The following is a 23,552-nucleotide window of genomic DNA, read 5'->3' on the forward strand; positions in this document are numbered from 1 at the left end:
CAAACAAATTTGACTTATTTGTAAAGTCTATGTATTAAACAAAAGGTAAAGAGCAAAAAAGATGTTATATGTTTGATATAATTAATAAAAATTGCGATTTTTACTCCCTGGTGCAAATTCAAAAAAAGAACCTATTTACAAAAAACAGTATAACATGGTTAATATGATGGTTAATACGAGTTGTATCCCGGACGATGCAATACAGGCCGTACAACGCCTAGGCATGCTGAGTATCAAATTATCAATCTAATCTTGGGGAATATTACACCAATCATCTAGCAATGCCCTCCGAAAGTCTGGTAGACAGGTGGGAGGGGGTTGACGGTCTGCAATTCGTCGGCCAAGCATATCCCACACATGCTCTATTGGATTCAAGTCCGGTGAGTATGCTGGCCAATCCATACGGGTGATCCTTATATACCCATCTCTTACACTCTCGTCATTGTGACGTACTACCAGCGTCATATAGCGGTTTCCTGTAATTTGCATATTCTTCAGGATGTGTGTGATAATTCTACAGGTGAAATTTTAATTTTAGAGTTTGATTTCCGTGTGATTTTGGATTATCCTTAATTTGTGGACATGAGTGTATATATATATATATATATATATATATATATATATATATATATATATATATATATATATATATTTATTTGTCTACTGCAAATCAAAATTCATGTTTATACAACAGAAGTTTTCCATTTGTGTTGCATTTTTGAAAGAAAATGAATCAAGTAGCAACAGGTATTGAAAAATTTAAATTTTTGGACAAAACACGTGAAGATTTCAAAATTGAAAAGACAAGAGAATTATAATGTTACATTATAACTCTTTCCTATGAGAAAAGCAGTTGCTTTAGCAAAATCATAGTTCAAAAAAAAAAAAAAAAAAAAAAAAAAAAAAGAAAGAAGGAAAGAACAAAAACAGCAGTATAAATAGTACAATCAAAAATGTAGGACATGTAATGACTCCCTCCAGGGTTGAGAAAAATTTAGACCAGACGTAACCCCCTATGTGTTTTTCAAATTCCGATTCTTTGATTAATACATTATATAAGATATTATAAAGCACATACTCTATATTTATCAAATTACACTCTCACTGCGTGAAATTTTAATCGAAAAACCATATCGTTTCTCTTTTGCTTTTACAACTCTTTTATTGACAATTTTTTTCCTTCTGTTTTTCATATTCAAAATATCACATTTAAGTAATCGCTTTTTTTACTCATTGTACCTCATCGTACTTCATCGCAGAATTCATTACAATTTCAAATTTAATTGGGCAACTAATTTTTTCAGAAATGGTTAAGTTTTAATTCAGAAATTTTGATGTGATGATGATGTGACGCTTTGAAATTGAGTGCTGATCTTATTCTGATGTGCTAAAAACACGAAAGGAATCTAAGAAAGAATCTTTAAAGAATATTAAAGAATCTTTTGACCATTTTCACATGGTAATAAGAACTTAAATATTTTAAAGATATTACGACACTTAGGGACATACTTCAGGTCTTAAGCGACTCCGGGTGAAACATTGAGGCATTTTATCATGATTAATAAATATCAGATTTTGTTTAACAAGGTATAAATTAAAAGTAAGATTTTTTAGTTCCAATTATTATTTTTTACTTTTTAAAACTGTTTTCGTATTTAACGATCAAAAATCTGACAAAATGCATAAATATTTTTTAATATTATTTAACTAAAATTCTTAACAGTACTAATAATAAAAAAAAATTTATTATTTATTCACTGCAAAGCAATTACTGAATAAATTAGCTTATTTAGCCAGTTATTTTTTCTCCCAAATAAAACTCAAAACATTAAACTGGGTGCCACCAAAAAACAAGCACCTTTTAAGTACTTTTTAAGCATACGAAAAATATTTTTTTAATCACTTTTCAAAAAAAAATCATTGTTAGGATCTGTGCAGGAATAAAAATTACTTTTTTTTTTATCGTTTTAAGTTCTTAATTTATAAACATAAAATCAATAATATTCAAAAACATTTTCAAAGACTTTACATAATCATAATAAAATAACTAGTTTCTGATAAATATTGCGGAGAAAATTGAGAATATCATGCATTTTTTTGTAATTTAAAACGACAATCGACACAGCAAAGGAAAAAAAATCTTTATAAAAGATAGGAAATTAAGCACTTATCACAAATCCTGAATAAAAAAAAGCACCTTTAAAGAGCTTTTTACAAACGCAAATAAAAAATGAGCACTTTTTAAAAACGCTACTCACCCTGTTTAAGAATAACAAAGACAGAGAACCAACTTGTTGAATGAAAAGTAAATTAATTTAGTTGTGAAAACATTCTTAAATACAAATTGTTCTAGGAAGAACAAGTCTTTATTCTTTATTTATGCAAGGAATTACACTCTAACTACGCATTTAATAAATTTCAAAATTAATTCATTATTTAAAATAAATGTAGATGAAATGAAATTGTCATAAATGAAATATGTTGATTGCTAATAAAACAACAAATTAGTTTTCACACTGCAATGAGTGCTTTAAAATATGAAATGAATAATGAAAATTTATAATTTAAAAGTTACATTCTTATCTACTTTTAAGCTTTTAAACAAAACAATTTTTTTTTTTAATTTATTAACTTATTTCTTTGCGGAGCTTCGTCGCATAACGAAAGCAAAATGTTTGTTAATAATGTTAATTATTAGAAGCACTGTAGTGTTTTAATAATTACATGTTTTGCACGAGTTTATATGCAATATTTATATATTTCAATTTACACGTGATGAGTTCAGGAAATCTCTATATACTTAGTATTTATTTTCAATGTATTGCATTACAATGTTAACTGATTGATACACGACCGTAAACAAGTGCAAACCGGTTTCAGTCGCGTGCCACAGTTGCGGACGCGTTTCTGTGACTTTATGTGATGTACGTCACATGTATGTGTCACATACATGTGATGTACATGTACTTATTATGTGTTTTACAGTTTTGTAATACGAAGTTATTTACTTGTTTTGTGTGCAGTGTTTAAATAATCAATCGAAAAACTTCAACCACGTGTAAAGAAAATAAAAGGCAGAGATAGCCTGTTTGTAGGGCACTGGGCCCACGTCCAAGAGTTCGTGGGTTCGATCCCCGCCGGCCGAAGATTCCTTGTGCTGTAAATGGTGACTGATGCACGTTAAATCTGTGAAGTCGCAAAGTCCTCCATGTTCCCATAACAAATCAATACCTCTGGGGGTTCTGATCCAGGAGTTTCCTTGTCATCTGGATTGGGTACAAAATGACAAGGCTACGGAGTAAAACGTTAGTAGTGGTTAACCCAAAATCGGGTCTGCTGTTCAACGACGGATATAAAATAAAATAAAGTCACTCGTGGAAAAAAAAGGCGATGTAAAAAGGCTAAAGTAAAGGCCCTCGTGAATGCTAAATATTTTCAAACCACGAAATATCACGAAGATTGAAGGTTTCTGAAGTTAGCGAACGACGCATAAAAAAGAAAATTGAGTCAGGGGACGAATTGAGGCCGAAAAGAGAGAAAAGATGCGGCAGAATCTTATAGTGCGTCGAATAACTTAGCCAAAGACTGTATACTAAATATTTTGAATAAATTGTTCTGAGAGAATTTAAACTTTAATATTCTCTTCAGTGGCTCGCTTAAAGCAATCTTCTTGGGAAAATTATTAGAATTATTGGATTGTATACTACGTGGAGACAATTCAAGTTGGTTTTAATGGTCTTTCGTTTGGTTTAATTATGCAATTTGCTCCCCTTAATAACTAGGTTTTTTGTGGCTAGTATTAATTTTCATATAAATTTAATTCTAAAATTAAACTTCGTGACAAAACTGCGTTAGCACAAGAACTAGTTTAATTTGTTTAAACTTTTTATTATTTTAAGTTGAACATGACAAACGAAATTGAACAGAATCTTACTGAATCTCTATTTGCATGTATACTTCTTAAACTACCACTAACACGGAAGAATAATATCAAACTTTGGTTTATTAAGGAATTTTGATTTACCAGGAATTACAAACGACCAAACGAAATGTAGCAATATTATAGCAGCTATAGACACAGACTTAAACGGCAGTTTCAGATATTTTGTTTCATCTTCCAGCTGCTAACAAATAGAATGCTCTTATAGGAAGTCTTATTGCGGAGATTCTGAAAATAAACAAATTCTTCTTTCTGCATTATAATTATCGGACCGTCACAAATGCTGAATGGTACGGTGCGAAAAAAACCGGATCATCCTGAATACTATTTGATGTAATAATCGATTTCCACGATTGTGATTGCGACAGTATCTCGCTCTGTTGCTACCCAGTCTCGATCACACACAACGTGATGCTGCACACACTGCTGAAAGCAACCGAGGAGCGATCAAGCACACTACCATGATGTTAAAACATCTCTCATAAGCAGCGCTCTAAATATGGTTATCTTAATACAGCGCTCCCGGCCGCTCATGAAAACAGCAATGAATCATACAGCGATGTCCATTGATAGAATTCTATCCAAAATAACATTCTGGTGTAAGAGTAATGTAGCTCTACGATTATTCAATTCCAATTTACAGTGTATAACAGTGTTCATCAACCTTCTTCGGTCCGAGTTTGATGATTTTACCAGGGCCCACTAATGGAGGGAACAACTATAGTTCGTTCACCAGTAGATGGCACATGGCCCCACTTCCTCTGACGAAGAGTTCGACGCGGGAGTAAGAGGAGAAAAGTGTCCGCGCTTGGAATTGAGACAACCCTTAATGCACGCCAAATGTAAACAGTGAATTCTTTTTCAGTCACTTACTTCGCTTACATCATCTACAATTCTACCTTTCGTTACTCTAATGAAATGTATTACAGCAAAGTGTCTCAAAAAGGACAAACTATAGTCTCAAAAGAGAGAAATATCATGAAATTTATAAAATATTTAATGTTAAAAGATTGCACGTAAAGATTGCTAAATACATACGATTGCCAAATAGCAAGCTTGTTCAGGATTGTTCACTTCCTTCTCCCAAAGATAGAGAAATAGTATCGGACAACTGCCAATAGGCCGGAGACAATTGCCAACTCCTGGTGAACGATCTATTATCCGGATATAATATCTAATTAGAATGTCTAATAAGTTTTAGTTCATAAAAGAGTTAGCTCCCAGCATTACAATCTTATGAAACTTTCTTTTTCCTCCCGAAAAGATAAATTATAAAAACACATTTGTTGCATAATCAGCACTCATATAAAATAAATGAAACAGTCTTATGCACCGTAATGTAACGTATTAAGCCGTTCCGGCTCTAGCGCCTTCTTAAAAGATTGTAAATATTTTCATTATTCGGAATTAGTTTGCGTAAACAAAGCAGTTCTATCAATTACAATAGATTAATAATATGAATATTTAATACATAATATAATAATGTTTTTTTAATCATACGTTTTAATATTTACTTGCAATCGTTTTTATTCGCATTTTACATTGATTAATTTATCTTTTTTTTAAAATAAATTGCGACATCTTGTTTGATACTAAACATTTAAAATGAATTGATTCATTTGGTGGTAAGCAAATATTTGTATCAATTCAATATTTGTATTTATACTTTGCATGTAATCTTTGCATTGGGCAACAAATTGATTTATTTAATAAGTTAGAGTTGAATTATACATGCATGGTTTTATTTTTAGTCCCAGAATGTTGTACGTTTTTTTCATTTTAAAAATTAAACGTAAATTTTTATCATTGCCTATTGAAAATAAAAACATTTTTGTTACATTAAATAAATAAACTGCAAAATATAACCCGATTAAAACCTTTGTTCGCTTCAAAAAATATTCAAGCAAGAAATAACAGTATACATGTTTCAAACGCTCAAAAACAGGTGCACATTTTCAAAACTTGCCAGATGTGAATCGGAAGAAACAAAAGGGATTTGAATTATAAAACGAAGAGCTGCTTATGAAAAATGGAATGAATAACAGGAAGATACATAAGTAAAAAAAAAATCATAGAAGCCAAAAGAGAAAGAAAAAAAATATACCCTGACCATTTTTTAACCCCTGTTTCTCATAAGCGTATAGCTGTCTTTTTACCACCTCATATTAATTTTCTTCACCCTAATTGTCATAACATTTCTGCATTCCATACTTCTGTTTTGCACACACTTAACATTTACAACCTTCTAACTTTACTTAACCTCCGAACTTACCATCTTCCGCTCGTTTGATGTTGACCGTGTATTTAATCGCTTCTATAGTTGATTCATCTTGACTAAACTAACTAGACTCAAACGTCCCTCTTCTTCAAATCCTTACTCGTGGATCATTTCTTATTCTCCCGCTCGTTATAAAATTGCTAATATACTCTTCTGTTTTGGTTTTAAAGTCCTTTTCAGGCCTTTTAACAAAACCAAATATAGGTCTCTTAATGAGCCTATTAGCTTTAAAAGATCACTGTGGCATTTACTACATTCATTGTCAGTGTGACATTGGCTATATCGGATAAACTAGACGCGCTTTAAAATTTAGACTTAAAGAAACATGATTGTCTGTTATCAAAACACAGGGGTCTGTCCAGACATTTTGTAAAAGGTCCGTTTTTCACGAAATTGTGAAAAAATTACTCATATTCTTTCAACCAGGGTCCGCTTTTATGAATTTGTGCAAATAGGGTCCGGTTATTGCAAAGAACTTTTTCAAGGAGTTTTTAAATTGTAAATAGATACAAGATTAGGCTCGGCACTGTAAAATTATAATAAAAAAGTAAAATTTTCAAAAATAAACCGTAATTGCTGCTTCTAAATTAGAGCTACAACATACAAATATTTGGTATTTAGCCTATACTGCTGAATGCAGAATATTCATTTCGGACGAATAATGGAAGAATCCTCTGCCGAAGACAACGTTTACATCCATCTTTCTTGTTTTCTGCCCTGGGAAGGGTTTATCGGATTAGCCAAATAATAATGAAGATAAAAAATTTGTGAAAGGTCTGATTAAAAGAAAAATCATTTTGTGAAGGGTCCGTTTTTAAGTTAAAATATTTTGTGAATGATACGTTTTTATGAACAGATATTTTGCGAAGTACCAACGGACCCAAATTTCTTCTAAACAGACCCCTGAAACATCATTCATTGCTGCAAACTGCTAGAATTATGGGCATAAATTCAATTTCGACGATGTCGAAATTATTTCCATCACTGAAATATTTAATCTAATCTAAGCTCATCTTGCTTAATCTAAGCTCATCTTGCTTAATCTAAGCTCATCTTGATGCCTTGGAATCTTATTTTATTCAAATAAATACTTATTCCCCTCTCAACGATATTAGATCCTCACCACGAGTGGAAATGCATTTTTCCTTGATTTGTCTGTCACTGCGGTTTTTCTTGTTCTGTGGATCTTTTATCTCTCTCAGGTACTGTGGTTTTTTCTAGCTTTGTTTCTCACCTTTATTTTTTCCATTTTTCGTGGACAACTTTTTGTTTTATTTTAAACTTATGTTTCTTTTCATTCACGCTCGGCTTGTCTTGAAAACGGGTGTCTGTTCTGAGCGCTTGAATCATGTCGACTGTTATTTTCTATTAATATGTTTTTTGAAGTAAACGAAATTTTTAATCTTGAAAATCTTTGTTATAATTCGAAGATGGAATGTTTACATTACTTTTAACTAAATAATAATGCATAAAAAAAGTTTGATAAATAATTAGCCGAAAATACATCCTCACTCAACTTATTTTATAACAAATGAGCATCTTCAAATTATATTAGTAAGGGTGCACAACCTTTTTGAGTGAAGGGCCGCAAGTCAAAGTACTTAGACAAACATGTTTAGTAATTGTAAGTAGTGATTACTATATAAACATTGTTCAAGGCACTAAATTCATTTTATCAGTTAACCTTGTATTACGTTGGCATAAAATTAAATATTTTTAAACGTTTAAAATAAAAAACTTCAAAACTGATAACTTAGAAAATAAAATACAATCAGAATCAATTTATCAGGAAAAAAATTCAGATTAATTAAAATAATTAAAAGCAATGGGAAACTTCAGCTTTGTTTTAATCACATTATATAATAATAAAGTCCATTTAATCATTAATTTTAACATAAAAAATTTGTCCAGTGAATTAAATTTAAAAAAAAAATAAATATTCTAGTTATTAACATTAATGAAGATTAAATACTTTGATTTAAAAAAAGTTTATAAGGTTAAAAATGATTACAATTAAAATCCTTGCAGCTTAAAATAAGATTCAACATTTATTAAGGAATATACTTAAACTTTGAAAGATTTATTTTTCGCTGAGAAAGGGGCAAAGGGCTGAGAAAGGAAAGAAAGAAAACATTAATTTTGAAGGAACTATTTCCTTAATAAATAAAAAAATTATAAGATACTTGCTTACAATTCTTTATGACCCATACTTTTTAAACATAACACTATTAACAATTAATCCACATGTATTAACAATAAATTAAAATTTGCATTACTTTATGATACTTACTTGATTACATGTTTTTACAGTTAAAATTTAATGATATACAAATCATTACTCAGCATATAATTATAAATGATGTAAAATGGTTAAAAAAACTTTCTTAATGGCATATTCCACAATTTGCAAAATTTTCATATATTGTAATGGTTTGATCTACTTGATCATGTGATAGCTATTTCGGGTTATTAAATGAAAATTTAATGATTTTGTTTAAAGACTGCTCCTTAACCTTGAACATGCCAAATTCATTTATACAGAAGCTGTTGTCAGTATTAAATTTAGGACATGTAGCTTAATTATTTTGGGAATTTGTCCCTTATGGGGCTCTTCCTTTCCAGACTTTTAAATTGCGAGAATACGAATCGAGATATGTGATTTTCAAATTACGAGAAGACTCACAATGTATAATTTTTAAAACGTGTGAAATGAATAGCGATTTGTGGTTTTCAAATCACGTGAATATAAATCGCGGTGTATGATTTTTAAATTGCTCGAAGATTAATAACGTATGAATTTTTAATATGAATCACGATTTGTGATTTGAAATCTCATGAATACGAATCTCGATAGATGATTTTTAAATCTCGTTAATGTTAATACGAAATGCAATTTTTAGAGCGCGTGAATACGAATTACGATGTGTGTTTTTTAAATAGTGACTGCCAAAAAATGAACGTTCGAAAAAATACTTATATCTGCGTTGAGATCGACACAGAGCACATAAGTGATTAATTTAATGCGCGATTCAAAACTCGCATGCCGTGAAAATATAGTTATAAAGATATCAGGACGTTTCGAACCGTGGGGGAAAAGCGTAACTTCCCATCGTAAATATAAAGAGATTTTAATAGTTATAACTACCGAAAAAACTATTTAAATCCCTTTTTTTTTTTAATGAAATCGGCATAACTAGCGTCAAAAAGTAATGTATTGAAATGTGCGCGATTCGCATAAAAAATATTAGGACTTTCAAAACCTTGTTGAAGTGTGTAGCAGTTATAATTGCTAAAATAACGATTCATAAATAATTTGATTTGCGATAAAATCGTTACGAATAAATTACTTCAAAAAATGGTTAGCTCAATAAGCGAATCGTTACTCGCAATTCATAATAATGTCGTGCTAAAAATATCGCGATTTAAAAGACCAAGCTGAAATGCGTAGCAATAACTGCCGAAAAAATGATCAAAAGTCATTTCGATTTAAGATGAAGTTTGCTCAAATAAAGCGTTTCATAACTTTCAAGACATATAAAACATATTTCGATTTAATTATAAAAAAAAGGGCGATTTCAGAAACTACGTGAAAATGGGTAGTAATTATCGAAAAGTCATTGAATTTTCGACGAAATCACCACACACGAAGAGCGTCAATAATAATGTCGCATTAAAATATTGGGATTTACAAAACTATGCGTAAATCCATAGCATTAACCATTGAGAAACTGCATTGGTTGAGATTTTGTACATCAAAAACTTGATTGCGCAATTTTATTTTATTTTTAATCCGTCGTAGAACATCTGACCCAGTTTTTTGGGTTTACGACTACTAATCTTGAACTACAAATCTTGAACTCCTAATTTCGAACCAATCCAGAAGACTCCTGGATCAGTACACCCAGAGGTATGATTTGTTATGGGAACAAGAAGGATTTTGTGACTCGACAGATTTAATGTTCATCAGTAACCATTTACTACACGGGGAGTCTTCGACCGGCTGCGATCAAACCCATGAATTCTTTGACATGGGCTCAGTGCCCTACCAACCAGGCTATCCTAGGCTGATTGCGCAATTTAAAATTTCCGAACTTTTTTGATTTATTTTTTAAAATTGCTATTTTTTAAAATTATGTTTAGGTTGCTGCCACAGGCTATACATACGGCTGTATAGGTCGTATGTTGTGCCCCTCTACTTAAAACAATTAAAAATAAATTTCCTTAAATGATTTGATCAGACATTTGCTCAATATATCCTTCAATGATGTTTATTTTTAAAGATCAAGTGCCATTGCCTGGCATACATTTGCCCGATATACCATTACAATGCACGTAAAGTAACTACATAGCCCCATTTGGGCAATACTTTCAAAATTAAAAAAACTGAAATATTTATAATTTCAGCGTTCAGTAAATAATATAAATTTATGAAGAATTTTTAAGCAGCAATAAAAAAAAATGCATCGCCAAAAAAGTATTATGTTTCCCCAATTGTGACAATTTGCTTTCGAAATAAATTGAAAAGTATGCATTAAGAGTTTACTTGTGTGACTATTTACAAATGAAGATTTCTTGTAAATGAATGAGACATTTCTTCTTATCCTACCACAAACACCACATTCAATTCTCCTATTTTAGGCCAAGCATAGAAATGATATAAAATGTGATGTTATTTTCATTGAACTATGCTTGCATTACATTCGTTAAGACACAAAAAAAATTTCATGCATGAATTTTTTTTTAAGAAATAGAAAAGGGCGTATAGGCACCATTCACCAAATCAATGAACCAACCATTTAGCTGAACGCTTGTTTTTTTATGAATTTTTTTATTTTATTTACTGACTTGCAACTTTAATCCATCATAAAAACATAATGATAAATCTCAAAAGGAATAAGTATACATTTTCAAAAACTTTCATTTGTCATTCAACGTTTTAAGTTAAAAGAAAACTTCAATAAGCTTAAAAACTTTTCTCAACGGAAAGTGTTTACTTCAATTGAATTACTATTAATTTTTGGTTCTCTCAAGAACCCTTGCAATAGCAGAAAAATAAAATTAGTGAAGAATGCACGTCGCAATGTTAATAAAAAAATATTCATTGAAATGGTGCGTTTGCGCAATTTTAGTCAAAAATGGGTTAAAATAAAGTAAATCTGAATGTAGACCACACGAAATGTTAGATAAAAGTAAAAACAAAATTAAGAAGTTTAAAAGTGATTAAAAAAATTGAAAAGTGAATTAAGAAGGATTGCACTAGACTTTGGAATGAGCTGGTCCTTAGGACTTAAAACTTTTTTTACCAAAAATAGGTCCAGAAACAGGCTTGGGGGGGCGATCAAAATTTAAGACTTATAAATATAAATTCACTTCTTAGCATAATTCATTAAATCTCGAAAATATTTTAAACATATTGCACATAAATATAAAACTGCTTTATCCGAAAATAGGTAGACATAAAGAATAAATTTAATTATTTTTCATTATGTTAATTAAAAGCAGTTTAAAAATATTGAAATTTGCAAGGTATGCAAATTTTTACATATTTTAAAGTATATAATTTGAAATGGTAAAATACAAAATTTAAATGCAATCAGTCGAGTAATTATCGGGAAATAAAATTCAACTAAACATTTTTAAAAATTGGATTTCTCAAAAGCTTTTCGCGGATTTCATTTAATTTTTTTTTCATTTAAAATTATTTTAAAATAATGTAACATGATTTGTACACTTTACAACTTAAAATTTAATTATTTTTAAATAAATTACTAATAAAAATAACTTTATATATATATTCTTCGTTACTACTAGACGTTGCCAATTAGACGTTAGCACTAGTCTTATTCAATCAAAACAATTAAACAAATCAATTAAAGCAAATGAAACAAAATTTTGAAGTTGAATATAATATAAAAACACAACAATCTGATTTTAAATACCTTAATTTTAAAAATCTATTACAGTATGGTATATCCCAAAACTCCCACGGACATTTCCCTCCCTCGACTGAAGTCGTAATCGGTAAAAAACTAAGACCACTAATGGGAAAATAGTGAAGGACTATAAGGAAAATAGTGAATTAAGTTATCCTAAAGTAGAAACGAACTCAGCTCGGGCTTCGCAAAATAGAAACGTTAATTTTTCTCCAGCCCGAAGTTGGGCATCACAAACTACGTGTAGTAATTGCCCGAATTGGATTCGGACAAGGGGTTAAGATAATTCAATTTTTGTCTGGGCAAATATGAATTCCAAAATACCTTTTAAAAGCGAAAGTAGAATAATTTGTATCTTTCTTTTCAGCACTAGTCACTTAATATTTTAGTTAACTAATCACTTATGCTTTCTTGGGCGCTTTCTGAGAACAGCTTTATTTAAATAAAGGACTTCTAACACTGGATTAAATGAATCAAAACTCCGACACAAATCGGCTCAGATACGACCTATAATAACGAGAAATATATGAACTAAGTGCTTTATTATTATTTTTATAACAATAATACTTCCAATATTATTCTGTAATAAAAGAATACGAATTCCACTTTTATATGCATACAGATTACTAAGTATTAAAATTTCATTTATTAAATCAGAATATATATTAACTATTTTTTCGTTACATAAATTTACTTTTAAATAATTAGTATAATAATGAATTAGTATAGTTATGTGGTGACTAGTGCACGCTAAATCTGTTGGGTGACAAAGTCCTCCATGTTCCGATAACAAATTATGCCTCTGAGGTACTGGATTGGAGATTGATCGTTCTCTGGTTCAGGTCAAGATTACGGCCTGTGGATGAATGATTGAATGGATGAATGTATGAATGGGTTCGCTCTATAAGTGGGTGTGACGTGTGGTTGTGACGTATGGGCGTGGCAGTTGTCGAATTCTTGCCCATAGATGACGAAACTGGAAAACAAGAGCAATCACACCCCCAGTGCCTTAATGGCTACGACAATAACAAAAATAATATGTATAAAAACGAAATTGAAATGCCTGCTCTATGATAAATAATCATAAATAATGGCTACATGATAAATAATGCTATATGATAAATAATGGCTGCTACATGATTCTAATGCCACTTGTCAATACCAGTAAGCCTGCTTAGTGTAACTAAGCTAATGTAAGGAAGAAAAGCTTCAGTGACGCCATCCCTGGCCAAAACTGTGAATTCAATGACACACACGTCACAGCCCATTTACAGGGCGGACACATTCATACATCCACTTATTCATCCACAGATCGTAATTTTAACCTGAACTAGAAAACAATCAATCTCTAATTTATTACCCCAGAGGTATGATTGTGAACATGGAAGACTTTGTGACCCAACAGAATTAACATGCATCACTCACCATTTACTTCGGCCGGCGGTAATAGAACTCACGACCTCTTGGACATGGACCCAAAGCATTATTTACCAGGCTATCCAGGCCCTACTTAAAATTCCAAATCTTGCATATTTCTATTTCCTATTTGGGACCAAACCTTTTTGTGAGAAAAATTTCGAAAAAGTTCTTATAGATAGTATAGATATTTCTTATGAATAAATCAGTTTACTTATAATGCAAAATGACATAAAATTGTAATTTGTGAGTAAAATGTAATGAATGAATTGCAAGGTAAACATTCTTAGCATCGTTATAAAAAATGCTATTTAAAATGACGAGATACAAAATTTAGGGAAATCAATCGAATAGTTCCTGAGAATTTTTTTAAAACTGCATAAGTCGTATTGTTTGAAAAAGTCTTGTGTTTAAAAATTAAGGGAATCTGTCGAATGCTTACATTACATTCATTAGGATATCTTAATTATATTTTATTTAAGAAATAAAATGGTGCGTATAGACACTATTCACCAAATCAATGAGCAAACCATTTGTTGAACACTTGTTTTCTTACGAATTTTTTATTTATTTATTTTTTTTATTATTTTTTTTACTTACTGACTTGTAACTTTAATCCATCATAAAATCATAATAATAAATCTCAAAAGTAATAATTAGACATTTTCAAAAAATTTCATTTGTCAATAACCATTTTATGTTTAAAAAAACTTTAATGGTTTAAAAATTTCCCAACAGAAAGTGTTCACTCCAATTGAATTACAATTAATTTTTGGGGTTCTTAAGAACCCTTGATAATAGCAAAAAAATAAAATTAGTGAGAAATATACGTCGTATTGATAATAAAAAATATTTATTAAAACGGTGCGTTTGCACAACTTTGGCAGAAAATGGGTAAAAATCAATTGAATATAATTGTAGACCAAACGAAATTTTAAGGAAAAGTAAAAACAAAATTAAGAGGATTAAAAGTGATAAAAAAAATTTAAAAGCGAATTAAGGCAAATAAGGATTGCGCTAGAATTTGGAATGAACGGGTCCTTAGTATTTAAAACTTTAGAGGTATTTTTCAAAGCAAATTTGGATTTTTTACGTCCAAAATATGGGGGTAGTAGTACACTGCTCCTAATAATTTCACAGGGGAACAATAAAAATGTAAGACTCATTAATACAGATTCACTTCTTAGCATAATTCGATAAATCACGATAATTTTGTTAAGCATATTGCGCATTTTTGCACATAAATATAAAACGAATTTATCCGTAAATTAACGGATAAATTCCTTTAAAACTCAAAATTTATTAATTATTTTAAAATAAATTAATAAAAAAAATGACTTACGCATATATATATTTATAAAAACTTAAAATAGATTTCTCTTATTAATTTTAAGACAGAGTCACACAAAGAGACATATGTATTTAAGAATCCAATTAAAAGATTATTTTCTGAAGTTAATAGGTAATATTTTTTAAGAAATATACTCATTAAGAAAACTCCCGAAATTCCACATAGTCTAAATGTTTTTGAACAAATCATTATTTCTAAATTTTCCTGCTTGAAGGAATTTCGATTAAATTTCAGAGTCCCTAGTTAAATAGTGGGAGCAATACAAAATACATTTTTTTTATACTTAAATACATAGCTTTTTTATTACTAGATAAATCTGAGCCAAATCCCACCATTCCTACTATGGTAAACCATTAATGTAAAATGCAGAAACATCCAAAGTAAACTGTTACATCTCCGAAATTCCTCTTAGTCTAAACGTTTTGGAACAAAACAAGAGTAGAAAAATTTATGTCTTTCTTTTCAGCGCTAGTCAATTTACTTTTAACTTAACTAATCATTTATCATTTGTTGGGCGCTTTCTGAGAAATCTCCATCTAAATAAAGTTTTTTAAGCTTCTAACACTGCATTAAATGTATCAAAATTGTGACAGAAATCAGCTCAGATGTGACTCATAATAACGTGAAAAATATGAACAAAGTGGTTTATTATTATAATTTTTTTATAATCATAATATTTCCAATATTATTCTATAAAAAAAAGATTCTACTTTTTGTATGCATAAACATTACTAAGTATTAAAAATTTATTTATTAATTCAGAATATATATTCAATTTTTTTTTACTTTTAAGTGATTAGTATAACAACGAATTTGTATAGTTATGTGATGACCATTGCACGTTAAATATGTCGTCCTTCAGTTCCTTTAACAAATTATGCTTCAAGGGTACTGGATTGGAACGTTCTATGGTCAAAATTACTGTATGTGGATGAATGAATGGATGTATGAATAGGTCCGCTCTGTAAACGGGTGTGGCAGAAGTCGAATTCATGGCCACAGATAATGAAACTGGAAAACAAGAACAGTCGCTCCCCCTTTGCTTTAATGGCTACGACAACAACAATATAGTTACGCAAAGTCTTCCACGAAGGCAAATTTCTCCCAATTCTCGATCCAGGAGTTCCCTTGTCTTCTGGATTGGGCTCAAAATTACAAGGCTAAGGAGTTGAACATTACTAGTCGGAAACTCATAAAATTGGGTGGGTTGTTCAACGACGGTTTATACATTAAAATGAAATGTAGGAACGAAATGAAATCGCTGCTATATGATAAATATTTATGAGGTCAGGTGGGTTTCCTTTATTAGTTTTAAAGTATCTCTTGAAGTTAGTTTATTTTTAGTCACTTGAATTTAATTCAAAGTTGATTTTTAAATCCCATTAAATTAGCATTGTTTTAGACGTTTTAGATTAACTTCAATCCTATGCCTTATTAAAATAAATCATGTTTTTGCTCGAAGTTGGTGTTTCTCCATTTATGGTGCAAATACAGTTATTTAATTCATGTTATATATCATATAATAAATAAACTATTTTCTGTTAAATATTTCCAATATTAATTGGAATTATCATTCAATAATTAAGTCTAAAATAAAGATTCCGTTATTCCTTATTAAATTGCCAATATCAATTAAGAAAATGTCAGACATACGCGTGTTAAAATCAATTTAGGTTTAATGTTGCTTAAATACAAAATTGGTTTCTTTTTATGTAAAAAACTGTGAATATTAAATGCTGCAGGGGATAGGTGGTTCAGGGGATAGAGCGTTCACCCTCAAATGAAGTGGCTGGTTGAATTCCGCACCCGGCTTGCACCGACAGCAGTGCTGACGTGAAAATATCCTTAGTGATGGATGGATAATGGGTTCAAGGGCTTCCGTGGTTTTCCGCTCCATGTAACGCAAATGCGGGTTAGTTTCATCAAGAAGTCTTTCACGAAGGCAAATTTCTCCCAATACTTGATCCAGGAGTTCCCTTGTCTTCTGGATTGGGTTCAATATTACAAGGCTACGGAGTTGAATTTTAGTAGTCGTAAACCCAAAATTGGGTCCACTTTACAATGACGATTATAAAAATAAATTACAAATTTTGTAGAATATGTATAAAAAATAACCATAAGGAAGTATTGCTTGTGGGTTTTTTTAAAAGCTTTTTTTAAAATTTGTGTTAAATTATTATTTGTTTCGATACTTTTACTTCATTCAATTTATTTTGGTATTAAACTGAATTGGTAAAACATTTTTGAAACGAGTGTGATACACTAATACCCAATTTTACGGTGCATTTCGAATATTGATTGGTAAAGGAAATATTTTCTATTAAATGTCAATTCTTCTATCAAATGTCAATTTATTTTAAGTTATTGGAATTGATTTACACTAAACGTATAGTTGCTTAAATTCCATTTAAACAATATCAGTAACAATCATGTAAGTAACAATCATGTAAGTATAAAAAATTATTCAACAGGAAAAAATCTTTCCATAATTTTAGAAATTTTACAAAAGAAATTTCAATAATTATATTCTTTGTGAATAATTCAGCAAATTTTAAAACAAAATTTGCAATTTTAACAATGTTCAAATTTTAAAAAAGGAAAATTTAAAAATCGTTCTTTATTTTAATTCTACAAGACGTAGTACTTTTTTTACGTCGCACTTTAAATTCTTTAAACTATCTATGATATAAACACAGATAAAAAATTGCTATTGCATTTTTATATTTATCTTAAAAAAAACTTTTGCGTGAATTTTATTTTGCAAAATGCATTTTGCTAACATATTTTAGCTAATAATAGTAAAATATTTGAAACTACAACATTCGTGTTTAGTTTATTACCCTGAATAAACTCAATATTATACACAAGAAAATTCATTATAAATGTATAAGTATTTATTTTTTGTAGTTTTTCAGGCAGAAGGGATCAAAAATAAAAAAAAAGAAAAGCAAAAATAAATAAATTTTTAAGTATTATTTGCATCGCCAGTAAAAAAACATAAAATTCTGTTGTTGTTGTTTCTAATGCTACTGGCTAATACCAACAGGCCTACTTGGTGAAACTAAGCGAATTTTAGGCAGAGGTGCGTTTCTTGTGCTTCAGGGACGCCATTTATGGCCAAACATACGCACACACACACATCACACCCCAATTACAGAGTGGACGCATTTATTCATACACAGGTCGTAATTTTGACCTGAACCAGAGAACGATCAATCTCCAATTCAGCACTTCCAGAGGTATGATTTGTTTTGGGAACATAGAAGACTTTGTGACCCGACAGATTTACCGTGCATTAGTCACCATTTACTACACGGGGAGTCTTCTGCTTGCGGTGCTCGAACTCATGAACACTTGGACATTTGCCCAACGCCCTAACAACCAGGATATCCTGGCCCTACTTAAATTTCTAAATGTTAAATATTTTCCTTTCCTACTTACCATTTAGGATCAAACTTTTACGTGAAAGAATTTCAAAAAAGTTCTTATGTATGTATACGTATTAACCAGTTAACTTATAGCGCAAAATGAGAAAACAAAATTGTAATTTTTGAATAAAAAATATTAATTCTCAAACCAAATTTTCTTCTGTGTTTGCAATCTATCACAAATGTAACACAGATTTGTCAAACACAGGAATAGATAGAATTAAATAGGATTAGATAGATAAAATTAAATGGGCATAAAATAATGAAATATATTTATTGCTGAAAAAGTATATTTAATGCTAATTAAACATCAAATTGTTTTATACACTGCATTGAGTACTTTATCAAAATTATGATGTGAATAATGAAAATTTATAATTTAAAAGTTACATTTTCTGCCCTTAAGCTCAGAAGAAAATATTGTATCTTAATTTATTTACTTATTCCTTTGATGTACTCGCCACTCTCACCAGTTTTAACCAGTTTCTCATCAATATTTTTACTTCCGCAAGGTTGGCGAGAAAAAGTTTTATTTTATAACCGTCGTTGAACAGCCGACCCAATTTTGGGTTTACGACAACTAATGTTCAACTCCGTAGCCCTGTAATTTCGAACCTAATCCAGTAGAGCTCCTGGATCAAGTAGTGGGAGAAATTTGTACTTTTCGACGGAGCTAATCCGCATTTACGCCACACGGAGAGGAAGACCGCGAGAACCTTCTATTGTTGGCCTGACGACAAGAGGACTCTAACTCATGATCCATCAGCCCCGTGGTCGGTGCAAGCCGGATGCAGAGTTCGTATTACCCAGCCCTGGCTGTAATTCGAACGCGGTTCACCTCATTGGAAGGCGAACACTATCCTCTGAACCATCGCGGCGCATGAGTAAAGGTTTTGAAGAAAAGGTAACTGTGATAAACATCCTGAGTCTAAGGCTGGTTACAGAAAAGACGGTAACTGAGGCTTTCTTTAAAACCTGTATTGCTCGCTTTGGTAGGTAGGTACTTTATTTACCTCTCACTAGAGCTTCACAATGAGCTATTGGCGACTGTCTGGAAAACTTCTCTGAGGGTGATCCGAAGACATTCCATCACAAATTTGATGGCTCTCCTGCTTTGGCAGCCCGACGACCTGCTCTCGAACTAGAGCACTTAAGGGTAGAACAGTTTAACGAGGACCGATACCGCACACCCTCGGTCCCTACGCAGGCAGGTCAAATGGGTCACCCACCAGCTTACTGAACGCAGCGGGTGATGCTTGAGTTCGGTGTTCTACTGGGAAACGTATCTTTACGATCTGCGGGACTGCCCGGTTTAGGTCACCTTCAGTGATAACGATCGAGTCACCAGTTCGAGAGTAGACTCTTCAAAACTCTAGCACATCTCGTGGGCATCAAAAGAGTTGATCCTTACCATACCATCCTCAAAGTAATGGAATGATAAAACAATGGCACCGACAGCTGCTCTCAAGGCTTACAATAAAGACTGAGGGGAGAGTAGAAATCGACAACTATATTTATCAAAAGGTATCTCAAGATTGGATCGAGTTAGCAGGTCTTATATACTAATGAATTGATGTTTGATAATCGTAATGATAGTTACGCCATTCTACTCCGCCTCCAGACTTTTATCAGGGATACAATTCGATGAATGGATACTGCTAGGACTGGATTTTGAGCATTTGTGGTGAGAGTTGTATTAAGTTCATGGTAGTGTATGTGGTCTCTCCTGTGTTCCTATTAACAGTCTAGAGCAGAGGTTTCCAACTTACATGAAACGGGGGGCCACAATTAAAAGCAAAAATCATTTGGCGGGCCGCAACTTTGTCAAAATTTTATACAGGACTCTTTTATGTTTGATGGAATATTAAATATTACTGTCAGATTTTTACCAAGTTGTACAAAACAAAAGTATTGAATTACAAATTAAAATGAGAAGTAGATTTTTAAAAATATTTAATTGTTATTAATAATATTTTTAAAAATATTAAATAAATAATAAAAATTCGGGTTACAATAACTTTAATGTGCACCTATGTATTAAACAATTTATGTGCAACAGATATCTAATTGTTGAGATATAAAACTTTAAAAAGGTTAGTATTAAAACTTACATAGCAGCACACAAAATATTTAATGAAAAAATTGAGGTTTGTCTGCTGCAACCACCAGAGAATAGATATTTACATTTAAAATTTACAAATGTGTGTGTAAATATTTTGGTCCTAAATGAGTGCTTTCAAAAAGTTAAATCGGAGAATTTCTTCAAGAAAATTTCTGATACACGCATGCTAAATTATATTCACAAAGTACAAAAAATAAATAAATAAATAAATAAAAAAGAGCAACATACACAATTATTGAATAAATATTTATATTGTATTTGAATAAATATTTTCTTGGATGCAAAACCTGAGAAATAACCGTTGGTATGTTAAATTTCACAAAAACGAAGAAATAAGTTTTTTATTAACAAGAATAGTATTTTAAACCCACATAGATTTCTTACGAAAACTGTCCGTAAAAAATGACAACTAATATATTTTAGTTCGAGGGTCCACAAAAAAAGGCCCCGCACGCCGTATGCGGCCCCCGGGCTGCCAGTTGGAAACCCCTGGTCTAGAGTGTGCAGGATCACGTTGTGTGTAAAAGAAACTGAGAAGCAACAGCGCGAGGAGGACGATGACTCAGTCACAAATAAAAAGTCAACTTTTTAATGTGTACCATACATCGAAATAAGCTTGTTCATAGCACGTCAGCAGGTCATAAATATGAGAAAAGCAGAAATCGACAATGTCAACCTTCATCTATCGAAAGTACCTCAAGATTCAATCGAGTTAATATGTCTTACAGTGAATTGATGCTTAATAAACGTAGTTATAGTTATGCCACAAGACCATTGGTCAGCCTTCTTACCGGCTATTCTCTTGGGCTTTCGAGCTGTATCTGTGGAAGATCTACTTCCTTTTCAAATCAGACGATATGTTCGTTCAAAGAAAGTACGTTTTTGTGTCTGATCTCGTAACTTAAACTGAATGAATTATTCTTTGAACAAATTAATTAGCATGTTTGAAATGACCCCCTCGAATCATTCATATTGAGACCAAGAGAGTGAAGATCCAATCATTAGATCAAAAATTATTCAGAGTGGTCCATTTTTTTTGTACACTGTAAATCAGAATTCATGTTAATAGTTGCAGTAGTTATCCATTTGTGTTGTAGTTTAAAAAAAATTATTGAAAATTTTTAATTTTCGGTCAAAACACGTAAAGGTATCAAAATAAATAAAACATGAAAATCATATTCTTACCTATATTTTGTTGCACTACGTTATTCATCTCAATCGACATCATAACTCTTTCCTGTAACAAAAATAGGTGCTATAGTAGAACCATACTTCAAAAAAAGCAGTCTATATCGTACACTAAAAAATGCATGGTATGTCACAATTTCATTTATAATTTAAAAGTTGCATTCTTATCTGTTTTTAAAATCTTAAACAAAAAAATATTTAGTTTCTTAATTTATTCCTTTGCAGTGCTCACCACTCTCACCAGTATTTTTACTCCCGCCAGCTTGGCGAGTAAAGGTTTTTTTTTAATTAATTTTATTTTATAACTATCGTTGAACAGCCGATCCAATTTTATGGGTTTACGATAACTAATGTTCAACTCCGTAGCCTTGTCATTTTGAACCAAATCCAGAAGACAAGGAAACTCCTGGATCACGTATAGGAAGAAATTTGCTTTCGCGGAGGACTTTCTGATGGAACTAACACACATTTGCGTTACACGGAGAAGAAAACCACGAGAATCTCCCACGGTTAGTCTGACGGCAAGGGGACTCTAACCCAATCTGTCAGCACTGAGGTCGGTACAATACAAACCGGATACGTAATTCGTATCGACTGGGATTCGAACCCGGTTCGCCAAATTGGAAGGCGAACGCTCTATTTCCCGAGTCATCGCGGCGATTCAGGGAATTACTTTTGATGTAAAGGCAACTCAGTGTTAGACATCCTCCGTCAGGTGAAGAACTAGCACTTATAGTTTGACTATAGAAAGAACTCCCCTCGGCACGAAGTCTACAGCAGTCTGCTACTTTGGTAACAAGAAATAGTGCTCCTCGAATAGGGGAGCTCCTTTTCTCAATGGTTCTCTTTCCCTCTCATTGACAAGAGTCAAAACCCGTCTTAAATAATAACCCAATACCCATACTTGAAATAGTTAAACTTCGTAACCATAGTCACCGCCACCTCTTCAGACGAATAGCTAGGGGAGTTCTTTACGTAGAAAAACTACACTTTTTACTAGTTAGCTTGCTCGCATAACGACCGCATGATGTTTAAGTCTGTTAATAATGCTTATTCGTTTGTTAATGTTATACTAATATTTTGAATAAATTGTTTGAAGATAATTTAACCTTTTATATTCTCTTTACCTTAATTCTATGAATGAAACATTTATTATCATTAAGATTTGTTATCAATGGTTTATTATCACAGCCGAGTTTTTAATCTGGTTTATTAACCGAGGGCTGAATAACAAAAGCTTTTGATGGCCAAGCCATTTTTTACAATAGTATTGAATTACGAAAGTTTTGAAGCGAAATTAAATTTTCTAGTTTTCTGATCTATGATAACTAAAACCTGTTTGTGTGGATTAGCACCACTTCCCTACAACAATTTTAAAATTTGATGCAAACTTTTAAACAAACTGTCGTTTTTGGTCGAAATTTAGCCAAACGTTTTATTGGCCATACCCAAGTCAAACTACTTGATGGTCCCATCAAAACATTTTGATGGTTTATGTTGGTTTCAGTGCGATTCATGATGGTCCAACATCATTTGATGGTCACCAACATTCAACATTAAGCGTTCATGGTTTTTGATATGCCAACAGAGTTCCATCATTCCATGATGGAAAATTCTACTTTAATACTATATGATGGTTAACTTTAATACTGTGATGGTCAAGAGAAGTTTGATTCTCATGGACCAGCCTCCATGATCATCCGTGATGGTTCTAACTATATATTTCAGTGATGATTTGAAGGGAATTCTTGTTGATTTTCAGGAATATATCATCAAAACAATTTTCTTTTCTTGTTGGCTCATCATAAATCAGTCAGAATTCCTACATTAGGATGATGGTTGTTCGTTCCAACATTTGATTTCTAAGGGATAGAAATTATGATGAACAAAAACAAG

General features: G+C 31.5%; 1 protein-coding gene across 1 annotated transcript in view; it reads right to left on the bottom strand.

Annotated features, from left to right (window-relative positions):
* Nucleotides 1–23,552, bottom strand: part of LOC147816209 (uncharacterized) — a 71,676-nt gene that overhangs the window by 26,912 nt on the left and 21,212 nt on the right. The window contains exon 3 of the mRNA XM_087156733.1: nucleotides 21,654–21,705. The gene's annotated coding sequence lies outside the window, so the exon portion shown is untranslated. The remainder of the gene's footprint in view (nucleotides 1–21,653; nucleotides 21,706–23,552) is intronic.

Source organism: Parasteatoda tepidariorum, chromosome 2, assembly GCF_982258835.1.
Source record: "Parasteatoda tepidariorum strain Cologne lab strain chromosome 2, Ptep-v5.0, whole genome shotgun sequence".
NCBI classification, from domain to species: Eukaryota; Metazoa; Arthropoda; class Arachnida; order Araneae; family Theridiidae; genus Parasteatoda; species Parasteatoda tepidariorum.